Source organism: Scyliorhinus torazame, chromosome 11 (assembly GCF_047496885.1).
Source record: "Scyliorhinus torazame isolate Kashiwa2021f chromosome 11, sScyTor2.1, whole genome shotgun sequence".
Taxonomy (NCBI): Eukaryota; Metazoa; Chordata; class Chondrichthyes; order Carcharhiniformes; family Scyliorhinidae; genus Scyliorhinus; species Scyliorhinus torazame.
Window position 1 is genome coordinate 1,864,788 of NC_092717.1, and position 13,824 is coordinate 1,878,611.

At 46.5% G+C, this 13,824-nt stretch overlaps 1 protein-coding gene across 1 annotated transcript in view; it reads left to right on the forward strand.

The window, feature by feature from the left end:
- Positions 1-9,944: 9,944 nt before the first annotated feature.
- The window catches only part of LOC140385055 (sushi domain-containing protein 5-like), a 60,994-nt gene continuing 57,114 nt past the window's right edge, over positions 9,945-13,824 (forward strand). The window contains exon 1 of the mRNA XM_072466847.1: positions 9,945-10,341. The gene's annotated coding sequence lies outside the window, so the exon portion shown is untranslated. The remainder of the gene's footprint in view (positions 10,342-13,824) is intronic.

The window sequence follows — 13,824 nt, forward strand, 5'->3', positions numbered from 1 at the left end:
CGTGACCCCTTGTAATTGACGCCCCCACTCTTGGAAAAAGCTTGTTGCTATCCACCCTGACAATACCTCTCATAATTTTGTAGACCTCAATCAGGTCCCCACTCAACCTCTGTCTTTCCAATGAAAACAATCCTAATCTACTGAACCTTTCTTCATAGCTAACACCCTCCATACCAGGCAACATCCTGGTGAACCTCCTCTACACCCTCTCTAAAGCATCCACATCTTTCTGGTAATGTGGTGATCAGAACTGCACGCAGTATTCCAAATGTGGCCTAACCAAAGTCCTATACAACTGTAACATGACCTGCTGACTCTTGTACTCAATACCCCGTCCGATGAAGGCAAGCATGCTGTATGCCTTCTTGACCACTCTATCGACCTGCGTTGCCGCCTTCAGAATACAATGGACCTGAACTCCCAGATCTCTCTGTGCACCAATTTTCCCCAGGACTCTTCCATTGACCGTATAGTCCGCTCTTGAATTGGATCTTCCAATCTGCCATTTCTCTCCCGAACTCTCCAATCTATTTATATTTTGCTGTATTCTCTGACAGTCCCCCTCACTATCTGCAACTCCACCAATCTTAGTATCATCTGCAAACTTGCTAATCAGACCACCCATACCTTCGTCCAGATCATTTATGTATATCACAAACAACAGTGGTCCCAGCACGGATCCCTGTGGAACACCACTAGTCACCTTTCTCCATTTTGAGACACTCCTTTCCACCACTACTCTCTGGCTCCTGTTGCCCAGCCAGTTCTTTATCCATCTAGCTAGTACACCCTGAACCCCATACAACTTCACTTTTTCCATCAACCTGCCATGGGAAACTTTATCAAACGCCTTACTGAAGTCCATGTATATGACATCTACAGCCCTTCCCTCGTCAATTAACTTTGTCACTTCCTCAAAGAATTCTATTAGGTTTGTAAAACATGACCTTCCCTGCACAAAACCATGCTGCCTATCACTGATAAGTCTATTTTCTTCCAAATGTGAATAGATCCTATCCCTCAGTATCTTCTCCAACAGTTTGCCTACCACTGACGTCAAGCTCACAGGTCTATAATTCCCTGGATTAACCCTGTTACCCTTCTTAAACAAAGGGACAACATTAGCAATTCTCCAGTCCTCAAGGATGCTGCAAAGATATCTGTTAAGGCCCCAGCTATTTCGTCCCTCGCTTCCCTCAGCAACCTGGGATAGATCCCATCCGGACCTGGGAACTTGTCCACCTTAATGCTTTTTAGAATACCCAAAACCTCCCCCTTCCTTATGCCGACTTGACCTAGAGTATTTAAACATCCATCCCTAACCTCAACATCCGTCATGTCCCTCTCCTTGGTGAATATCGATGCAAAGTACTCATTAAGAATCTCACCCATTTCCTCTGACTCCACGCATAAATTCCCTCTTTGTCTTTGAGTGGGCCAATCCTTTCTCTAGTTACCCTGTTGCTCCTCATATACGAATAAAAGGCTTTGGGATTTTCCTTAACCCTGTTAGCCAAAGATATTTCATGGCCCCTTTTAGCCCTCTTTATTGCGCGTTTGAGATTTGTCCTACTTTCCTGATATTCCTCCAAAGCTTCATCAGTTTTAAGTAGCCTAGATCTTATGTATGCTTCCTTTTTCATCTTAGCTAGTCTCTCAATTCCACCCGTCAACCATGGTTCCCTAATCTTGCCATTTCTATCCCTCATTTTCACAGGGACATGTTTGTCCTGCACTCTAATCAACCTTTCCTTAAAAGACTCCCAGATTTCCCAGGGTCCCAGGTTCGATTCCCGACTTGGGTCACTGTCTGTGCGGAGTCTGCACATTCTCCCCGTGCCTGCGTGGGTTTCCTCCGGGTGCTCCGGTTTCCTCCCACAGTCCAAAGATGTGCGGGTTAGGTGGATTGACCGTGCTAAATTGCCCTTAGTGTCCAAAAGATGTTAGGTGTGGGTTGCGGGAATAAGGTGGATACGTGGGTTTCAGTGGGGTGCTCTTTGTAGGGGCCGGTTCAGACTCGATGGGACAGGTGGCCTCCTTCTGCGCTGTAAATTCTATGACTGGTGAAAATGTCGTACGAGGAGCGTTTGAGGACTCTGGGTCTGTACTCGTTGGAGTTTAGAAGGTTGAGGGGGGATCTTATTGAAACTTACAGGATACTGCGAGGCCTGGATAGAGTGGATGTCGAGAGGATGTTTCCACTTGTAGGAAAAACTAGAACTCGAGGACACCATCTCAGACTAAAGGGACGATCCTTTAAAACTGAGATGAGGAGGAATTTCTTCAGCCAGAGGGTAGTGAATCTGTGGAACTCTTTGCCGCAGAAGGCTGTGGAGGCCAATTCACTGAGTATCCTTAAGACAGAGATAGATAGGTTCTTGATTAATAAGGGGATCAGGGGTTATGGGGAGAAGGCAGGAGAATGGGGATGAGAAAATATCAGCCATGATTGAATGGCGGAGCAGACGCGATGGGCCGAGTGGCCTAATTCTGCTCCTATGTCTTATGGTCTAAAACTGGGATGTTGGAAAATTCATACTCAGTATAGGTCAGGATATGGGCAACTAATGTTTGGACACATTATAGTCTATCGAAGGTAGAGAAGGTGAATACCGTGTGGTTGACCTTAAAGGTGAAAAAAGGTGGATAAGACTTTTACTGGAGTTTTGAGGCAGCAAGATGGAAGAGGGCGATGTGATAGGAGGTCAGCAGTTTTGGTGCAAGATGTTGGGTCTGAAATAGATACTGGTGAATATGCACTGGATCTGACTTGATGGGCAAGAGTGGAACTACCTATAGAGAGCTGAACAACAGAGGAGAGAGACCAGAGGAATGGGGTGGGTCCACAATGTTTGAACTGTACAGAGAAGTCTAGATAAATAACGCACAATGACTGCAATCAGCGAGGATGCCGTCTCAGCTTCAGCCAAGCGTTCTCCGTGCTGGGAGAAGGGAAGAAACTGGACTTGAGGGGATTTCACTCAATTGTTTGGGGAGGTGTTGGAATGGAGTAGTGAGGTGATGATGATGAAAGGCAGCTTCAAGACAGGGCAGGGAGTTGGACAGATCAAAGTGATTTCTCCACCACCTTGAGTCTTGTGTATGGTTCCAGGTATTGAAATATAGGGAGGAGAGGGTCCAGGTCTTGAAATGAGTGGAAGGAAGGGCAACCGAGTTTGTAAATGTGATTCAGCATTTGTGATTCAAGGGGAAATGTACAAGCACGTGGGATTCTGCATAAAGGATTGAGAGTTTATTTTTCCTGTAGGGGAAGTGATTAACTGGATATGACAAACATGTATATTTATACAAATTGTAGAACAAATGGACATAGATTCAGTTTAGGCAAAACATAGAGTTTAGATAAAACTTAGTCACAGGCAGGATGATAAATATACATTTATATTTATATAAATATTTAAAAATCCAGCAGTGGAATTTGGGATTAGAATAGGTAGGTTCTTCATAGCTAGCACAGACATGATGGATCATAGGTCCTAATTTTGTGCAGTAAAGTTTTATGGAAATGGAGCAAGTTTTACATGGCAAGAGTGATCATTTTTGTCAGACAGTTATTGAAAGACAAAAGTGGAGCTTTGGGATCAGCCTAAAGTGTGAAAAAATGGGATGTCCTTGTCCTCTTAGCCCTTTCACATTAACTGGCACTGGGTAGCTGATTGGTTGAAGAGTATTACACTGAACACTGGGGTATTCGTTTATTGGATTCATGTGCGCAGATTATTCAAATCATGAAGCTTGAAAGTGCGAATTTCAATTGGTTTGGCTTCTTCTGACAATGACTAAGTGTGAATATTGGCTCACTCTGGAGGTGGAGCTGAAACTGAATATCCACCATGAACGAATTGAATAAATGGGACAGATTTGATGGGTTGTTTCCTTTCCTCCTGCTCCTATTGCTTATGTCGTTATGCTCCACTAGTGGCAGGAATGAGGATGGGTGGATGGTGGGTTTGGAGCTGTTTCTACCAGATGAAGATTAGAGGAAATCCAGGCTTCTTTATTGCTGCATGATGTCATCACAAGGAGACACTTCAGATCATCAGACTGAGGAACTCCTGAATCAAGTGTTTATCAGAACAAAACATGACTTCATGTGAAAGTAATCCAGTACATACACGCAGAAGCAAGGCTTCCAATCATATCAATAATGCCATATTTAATATAACCTGTGAGTGTTTATCTCAGCTGAAATATTCTGTCAATAAGATCACCCACACATGCCCTTTACACAAAATAGTTTTCTCCGGATAGTATCCATTGGTCACTTACACATCTATGTGACAGACATCTCACATTCAATCAGCGGAAATAATTAACATGACTCCAGTATTAAATCACCCCATAGCCCTGTCTCAGTCCCAAACTAATCGCAGTCCCAAAAAACTGCCCCACACTCTCCCCAGGGTCCTAACCCTATCTACTTCAATTATTTATCCATTTTTATTTTTAATATGCAATGATATCTCCTTCAACCACTCCCCACTGCAACGCACATTCCCTGCTTCATCGACCCTCTGTGTAAAGAGTTTTTGGGGGGTAATCATGTTTTTCAATGTTTAGTGATGAGAAGCCGTGAATATAAAATTCTCACTAACACTCCAACTAGGGGAAACAGTCATTCTCTCTAATTTATATGTCGGTCCTTGCTCAGTCGGTAGCTCTCCTGCTTCTGAATCAAAAGATTCTAGGGTCAAGTACCGCTCCAGGGTTGAGCACGAAAATTGAATTGAACAGCCCAGTGCAATGCTGAAGGGGCACTGCACTGTCGGAGATGCTGTCCGTCAGCTGAGACATTAAACTGAGACTCTGTCTGCTCAGGAGGGTGTAAAAGACCCCTTGGCACTGTTGTGAAACATAACAGGGGAGTTATTCTCCTGTGTCCTGGTCAATGTTTATCCCTCAATCGACATCACAAAAACAGATTATCATTGCTCCTTGCTGGATCTTGCTCTGCACATATTGGCTGCTGTGTTTCCCACATCCCAACAGGTCAAACGTGCATCAATAGCTGGAAAGTCATTTGCGTGTCCGGTGGTCGTGAAAAGTGCAAAGTCTTTCCTCATTTTAAAAAAAACCTCAATGAAAGATTTTCCGTGTCAATGAAACAGTTCACGATGTTCAGCCTCTGCATCGTTAGCTTCTCGCCTCCGGCACCATCCTGGAGAATCGACATCCTCATTGGCTTCAATATCCTTTGTGCCTCATGTACACTGTCTCCAACTGCCTCCGAACAAATACTTTGTACAATATAGCATTATTGCTTTACTCTTAATGTCCCAGCATTTTTAAAACCCCAAAATATTGTTTCAGAATCTTTAGCTGCCTCCACTCTGCTTCAAGACATTTGACCAACAGAGATCTCTCTGCTTCTGTCCTCTGTGTTTTCTCACTGAGATCACATCTTCACTGTCACAGTTTTAGTGAGGAGCTGGTTTACGGAGCTGGTTTTCTGGGAAGATTTTCCTGTCTCTGCCGTCAGTGCCGATCACTTGTCTCCGACCAGATTATCCTTCTTTCTCCCAGTATTGGGTTTTAATATTTGATAGCATCAGCGTGATAGTGCAACACTTTTAGCTGGGTCAGAACCACGCTTGGCCAAATGGTCTGACCTTCTCTGTGGAATTAGCAGCCAGGGAGGTGGTGGGGTAGTGGTGTTTTCATTGACCGAGTAATCCAGAGACCGAGAGTACTCTGCGGTCCCAGGGTCAAATCCTGCAGATGGTGAAATTTGAATTCAATAAAAATCTGGAATTAAAAATCTAGTGATGACCATTGCTGATTGTCATTAAAACCCAGCTGGTTCACTCATGTCCTTTAACGAAGGAAATATGTCGTCCTTACCTGGTTGACTATTAACTGCTCCCTCAAGGGAAATTAAGGATAGGCATTTTGCAGGCACAGCCTGCAATGCCCACACCCCGTGAATGAATAAAAAATATATAATAGACTGGCAGAAAGACCAACAGTACCAAAGCTGTCAAGACATTGGCAGAATGGCTTGGACTATGGTCACAGAGAATTTGTATTTCTGTAGCGCCTTTCATGACCTCAGCATTGTCCCCAAGGCTGCCCAGCCAATGAAGTACTTTAGAAGTGCAGTCACATTGGTTCCAGGGGACCCGAGAGAACAGGACGGATTCGGTGTCAGTATAATTACAGTTGGTCGCTGCATACAAATGATAGCAATTTGGAGAGACACCAGAGGCTCACTGTTCACGTCGCATTGATGGATCAGACACACAGGGACAGCGTTTACCCAGTACACAGGAACAGTGTGTACCCAGTACACTGGGACGGTGTGCACCCAGTACACCGGGACAGTGGGACAGTGTGTACCCAGTACACAGGAACAGCGTGTACCCAGTACACTGGGACAGTGTGTATCCAGTATACGGGGAAAGTGTGTACCCAGTACATGGGATAGTGTGCACCCAGTGCACTGGGACAGTGTGTACCCAGTACACGGGAACAGTGTGTTCAGAGATAGTCTGTACACAGTACACAGCGTGTACCCAGTACACGGGGACAGTGTGTACCCACTACACGGGATAGTGAGCACCCAGTACACTGGGACAGTGTGTCCCCAGTACATGGGGCAGTCTGTACCCAGTACACTGGGACAGTGTGTACCCAGTACATGGGACAATCTGTACCCAGTACACTGGGACAGTGTGTACCCAGTACACGGGACAGTCTGTACCCAGTGCAGTGGGACAGTGTGTACCCAGTACACAGGAAAAGTGTGTACCCAGTACACTGGGACAGTGTGTACCCAATACACTGGGACATTGTGTACCAAGTACCCGGGGACAGTGTGTACCCAGTACACATGAACAGTGTGTACCCGGTACACGGGGACAGTCTGTACCCAGTACACGGGGACAATGTGTACCCAGTACATGGGATCGTGTGCACCCAGTACACTGGGACAGTGTGTACCCAGTACATGGGACAGTCTGTACACAGTGCACTGGGACAGTGTGTACCCAGTACACGGGGACAATGTGTACCCAGTACACGGTACAGTGTGCACCCAGTACACTGGGACAGTGTGTACCCAGTACACGGGACAGTCTGTACCCAGTGCAGTGGGACAGTGTGTACCCAGTACACAGGAACAGTGTGCACCCAGTACACTGGGACAGTGTGTACCCAATACACTGGGACATTGTGTACCAAGTACCCGGGGACAGTGTGTACCCAGTATACATGAACAGTGTGTACCCGGTACACGGGGACAGTCTGTACCCAGTACACGGAGACAATGTGTACCCAGTACATGGGATAGTGTGCACCCAGTACACTGGGACAGTGTGTACCCAGTACATGGGACAGTCTGTACACAGTGCACTGGGACAGTGTGTACCCAGTACATGGGACAGTCTGTACACAGTGCACTGGGACAGTGTGTAACCAGTACACGGGGACAATGTGTACCCAGTACACGGTACAGTGTGCACTCAGTACACTGGGACAGTGTGTACCCAGTACACGGGACCGTCTGTACCCAGTGCCCTGTGACAGTGGGACAGTGTGTCACCAGTACACAGGAACAGTATGTACCCAGTACACTGGGACAGTGTGTACCCAGTACGCTGGGACATTGTGTACCCAGTACCTGGGGACAGTGTGTACCCAGTACACATGAACAGTGTGTACCCGGTACACGGGGACAGTCTGTACCCAGTACACTGGGACAGTTTGTAGCCAGTACACAGGGACAGTGTGTACCCAGTACAGAGGGACAGTGTGTACCCAGTACACGGGGACAGTATGTATCCAGTGCACAGGGCAGTGTGTACCCAGTATGCAGGTTAGTGTGTACCCAGTACACAGGGACAGTGTGCATCCAGTAGACGGGGGCAGTATGTATCCAGTGCACAGGGCAGTGTGTACCAAGTATGCAGGTTAGTGTGTACCCAGTACACAGGGACAGTGTGCATCCAGTACACGGGGACACTCTGCACCCAGTGGTCAGTATAATTACAGTTGGTCGCTGCATACAAATGATAGCAATTTGGAGAGACACCAGAGGCTCACTGTTCACGTCGCATTGATGGATCAGACACACAGGGACAGCGTTTACCCAGTACACAGGAACAGTGTGTACCCAGTACACTGGGACGGTGTGCACCCAGTACACCGGGACAGTGGGACAGTGTGTACCCAGTACACAGGAACAGCGTGTACCCAGTACACTGGGACAGTGTGTATCCAGTATACGGGGAAAGTGTGTACCCAGTACATGGGATAGTGTGCACCCAGTGCACTGGGACAGTGTGTACCCAGTACACGGGAACAGTGTGTTCAGAGATAGTCTGTACACAGTACACAGCGTGTACCCAGTACACGGGGACAGTGTGTACCCACTACACGGGATAGTGAGCACCCAGTACACTGGGACAGTGTGTCCCCAGTACATGGGGCAGTCTGTACCCAGTACACGGGACAGTCTGTACCCAGTGCAGTGGGACAGTGTGTACCCAGTACACAGGAACAGTGTGTACCCAGTACACTGGGACAGTGTGTACCCAATACACTGGGACATTGTGTACCAAGTACCCGGGGAAAGTGTGTACCCAATACACAGGGACAGTGTGTACCCTGTACAGAGGGACAGTGTGTACCCCGTACAAGGGGACAGTGTGCATCCAGTACATGGGGGCAGTCTGTACCCAGTACATGGGGACAGTGTGTACCCAGTACACGGGGACAGTGTGCACCCAGTACACCGGGACAGTGTGTTCCCAGTACACGGGGACAATCTGTACCCAGTACACAGAGACAGTGTGCATCCAGTACACAGGGACAGTGTGCATCCAGTACACGGGGGCAGTCTGTACCCAGTACATGGGGACAGTGTGCACCCAGTACACGGGGACAGTGTGTACCCAGTACACCGGGACAGTGTGTTCCCAGTACATGGGGACAGCCTGTACCTAGTACACGGGGACAGTGTGTACCCAGTACACGGGGACAGTGTGTTCCCAGTACACGGGACAGCATGTACCCAGTGGAAATACCAATACTGTACTACATTATTGAGCAATTTTACATCGGTGTAACTTTTCTTCAATTGATTTGTGGACAGTTATCTCCAGTCGGTTGATGGCAGCACAATCTCTGTTGCTTCACTTCTTATGAAGGAGATGTCATTAATCCGAAGCTCCAGAGTTGTCCTTTGTGAGAGGAGTTCCTATCTGTTCCCAATTGTTGATAACACGCGGCCTGGTCCATCAGTCTGGAGCTTTTTGGCTTCCCCCTGATAATGGCGCCTCACAAAAGCAGCAACAACAGTGAACTGCTGTCAAAATGGGATTGAAGAGTAAGTTTTGCAGGAACAAACTGGGCCAGTTTGTCCTGACCATTTCTGACCTCACAAAGCTCACTTTATGCTCTGAGAGCCATAAATAATAACGGTGGATGTTTTCAGAAACCCACTTACTTATGAATGGATTTAAATATAGTCAGCGAGGGGAGTGCTGGCCAGGGGAATACTGAAATGGGGATTCTTGTTTTTAATGTATTTATTTATTAGAATCCATTGGATTGATAGTAAAACGCTGCGAACTCTCTTGGTGGGAAGTCTGGTGATGTCTTGGTCAGGTGGGGGTGTGGAGCAGAGAGGGGACAGCTCCACACTCTGAAAGGCGCTATATGAATGCAGGCTCGTGTCTCTGGAAGAGACTTTGTGCAGTTTGGTGAACATTTTGCCCAGTTCTGAATCCCGAGCCTGAACGGGAACTTTTCGATTTGGGAATCCGGGTGGTGAAGCCCGGGGGAAACCCTCCAGAATCAAAGGGAAATGAACTGACTTTGGGAATAATTAGGGTTCGGATTCCCAACGCTGCCTGGTCCTGACTCTGCTCAGGAAGCGGTGTTCCAAGTTTGGGAATATTTTCCTGCCCAGGTCCAGAGCAGCGGCGCCTGTTTATTGTCGGAATGTTGTGAATTTTCACATCGCTCCACAATCTCCCCTCCCAGCACAATGTGGCCATAAAACCCCCCCAGCAAACCCACTGCCTCCAGTCCCTGCCCTACCCTGCCTGAGGGGCCGGAGCTGTGTGTGTGCTGTGTGTCCTGCTCCCTGCCGGTGTGTCCGGAGCTCTGTCCCCTGCTGTGTGTGGGTGTGTGTCCGGAGCTCTGTCCCCTGCTGTGTGTGGGGGTGTGTCCGGAGCTCTGTCCCCTGCTGTGTGTGGGTGTGTGTCCTCCCCGGTCTGTCTCTGCCTCTCTCCGGGATGGCCCCTCGCTCTCACCCACACCTCCTCCTGCTCAGGGCGGCTGCCCTGCTTCTCCTCGGTGTCCAGGTTCCGGCTCACGGTCAGTCCTCACTCAGCCTGTCTCAGTCATTGCAAACTGTTTCTCCGCGGGATTTGTGTCAATTTAAATTGTTTTCCAAAGTGTTTTTCTGAGAAGTTGCACAGACGGATGCAGATTGGTGGCCGGTAATCTTGCTGCATTCTTCATGGATGGGGAAACTGTTTTCTTTTGAAGTATTTATCCAATTCATGTTTTTAAATTATTCTGCAATCTGCTTTCAGATTAACTCACAGCTAAAATCAATTGTGCTCATTCTCTCCTCTGGCCCTCTCGCCTGGTTAGCGACCCTCCCGCCACTGGAAACAGCTCCTCACTCTTTCAAAACTCTACATAGTTTTAATGGACCAAATCTTCCCTGATCTCTCTCTGCTGCAAGGGAATAATCCCAGTTTCTCCAGACTCCGCATTAACTCAGTCTCTCAACCCTGGGTCATTCTGGATGTCTCCAAGCTCTGTATTTATTTTTTACCAACCTAATCTATGAAATGGTAGAGATTATTTGAACAGGAGGAAGCTATTCACCCACCAGCCTGTTCTGCAGCCATTCAACTCGATCCTGGCTGTGTGCACCTGCCTCCATTAATACTCTAACTGAACAAAAATCTATCCATCATTTTTTAAAATAGAATTTGCAGTGCAAAAGGAGGCCATTCGGCCCATCGAGTATGCACCAGCTCTTGGAAAGAGCACCCTACCCAAGCCCACACACTATCCCTGTAACCCAGTAACCCGCCCCAACACTAAGGGCAATTTTGGACTCGAAGGGCAATTTATCACGGCCAATCCACCTAACCTGCACATCTTTGGACTGTGGGAGGAAACCGGAGCACCCGGAGGAAACCCACGCACACACGGGGAGGACGTGCAGACTCCGCACAGACAGTGACCCAAGCCGGAATCGAACCTGGGACCCTGGAGCTGTGAAGCAATTGTGCTAACCACTGTGCTACCGTGCTGCCCAATCTATTTTGAAATTTTCAATTGGTCCCCCAACATCAACACATTTTTGGGAAAGGGATTTCTATTATCCTTTGTGGAGAGGTGCTTCCTGGGACCGGAATAGTGGCTCTAAATTTAAGGTAATGCCCCCTCGTTCTGGACTCAACCCATCAGAGGAAAGAGTTTTCTCTCGAGCCCAGTTTATACAACCTGTCCTCATAAATTACTCCTTTTTAACCCAGTTGTGCAAAACCATCTTTCTGAAGAAATTTATATTGTCATAAATTTGCTGTACTTTAATGTAATTTTAAAATTTATTTTAGTTACTAAGTACAAGTACATCCTCTGATCAGAACCAAATCATGTTGTACAAAGTCCCAAGTTTTTATTGCTTTCTGGAAGTTTGAGGTCAAAATCTGTTATCCTGGAAAGTGTGAAGGTGACTCTGGGAGGAGTAACAAAGCTAGGATGTGCTCAATGAATGGCAAGAAACTGGGAAGCCCAGAGGAGCAGTGGGATCTTGGGCTACTTGTCCACAGATCCCTGAAGGCAGCATGGCAGGTTAACAGGGTAGTTAAGCAGGCATATAGGACACTTGCCCCTATCTGTTGTGGCATAGGTTTTAAGAGTGGGGAGGTTATGTTGGAGTTGTGCAAGACTTTGGTTAGGCCACGGCTGGAGCACTGTGTTCAGTTCTGGTTGCCGCACTACAGGAAGGATGTGATTACATTGGAGAAGGTGTAGAGGAGATTCACCAGGATATGCTGGGGATGGAGCATTTGAGCAATGTAGAGAGGCTGGATAAGCTCAGGTTGTTATTGTTGGAGCAGAGAAGGTTGAGGGGGATCTGATTGAGGTGTAAAAGATTATGAGGGACATGGGCTGGGCGAATAGGAAGCAGCTGTTCCCCTTAGTTGAAGAGTCAATAACGAGGGGGCATAATTTTAAGGTGAGGGGCAGGAGGTTTTGAGGAGATTTGAGGAGAGATTTTTTCACCCAGTCTGGTGGGAGTGTGGAACTCACTGCCTGGGAGTCGGGAAACCTCACAACATTTAAAAAGTACCAGGATGAGCACTTTGCTCATCATAACATTCAAGGCTATGGGCCAGGTGCTGGAAAGTGGGCTCTGGGTCACTGTCCCTGTGGAGTTTGCACCATCTCCCCATGTCTGCGTGGGTCTCACCCCCACAACACAAAGATGTGCAGGGTAGGTGGATTGGCCGAGCTAAATTGCTCCTTAAGTGGAAAAAGAAATAATTGGATACTCTAAATGTATTTAAAAATGAATAATTATCATTAATAGTGACAGATAAAGGATCATCAAAAGGGAGTAATTCAAAGAAGCAACCCCATAACGGCTAAGAGTGATGGAATTAGTTCAATCGTTATAAAAATAGAGACTTTACACCAGAAACTGAGAAGGGTTGAAAATAAATCGAAAGTCAATGCTTCTCAGGTTGACTGAAGAGCTGGACACCTAATTTGAGGAGTTTATTGTCTGACTGATCAGCTAAAGCACTCAGGGATTTAAGACAATGCTTTGCGTTAATTATCTGATGGATAGTCTGTGAGATTTTAGTCTGTTGCATTTTAAGAAGCACTCTTACTGGATTCTTTATTAGAACTAAAATTATATTTTCCATCACTTTATAATCTTTAAAGTTTTAATGTCCTTATTCACCTAAAAAGGTGTATTGAATGTCATGGTTCTTTAATTAACTTGTAAATAATTTAGTAAAATATAACATCTTAAATAGTATTCTGTATGCAACTTTAAGGAGCCCCTCTCTTTTATAGCTCTAAAGAGAGGATATACATTCTTTGAAGATAGACCTCCAGACCCTTATAATATCTGGGTATTTATAAGCTAATTTAAAAAAAAAAAATTTAGAATACCCAATTCTTTTTTTCCAATTAAGGGGCAATTTAGCGTGGCCAACCCACCTATCCTGTACATCCTTGGGTTGTGGGGGTGAAACCCACGCAGACACAGGGAGAGTGTGCAAACTCCACACAGACAGTGACCCAGAGCCGGGATCGAACCTGGGTCCTCGGCGCCTTGAGGCAGCTGTGCTAACCACTGTGCCACCGTGCCACCCCAGTTATTAACTAATTGATAATTATTTTAAAAGACTACCTGGAAGAATGTAACATTGGTTATCTTCCTTGGGGGACAGATGGCTCACTTGCTCAGGCCCAAGATCGGTGTCTGCAGGAAGTGACTATTCTAAACTCAGGCCAGGTGATTCTCAAGGGAGTGCCCCTGATCTGAATGACTCCAAAAGAGATTAGGGATACAATTAATGTCCTAAAACACTTTACAACCAGTGAAATGTTTAAATGTTTTTATTGATGTGTTGTCACTGTTCTAATGTAGAACAGCAGAAGCCAAATGGAAATCTCCCACAATCAACATAGTGATAATGATCAGGAAGACAATCTGTTTTAATTATCTTGGTTGAGGGATACATAATGGTGGGAACACTGGCAGGAAACCCCTGCTCCTTTTTGTGTAATATCCTGGGATCTTTTAGATCTATCTGA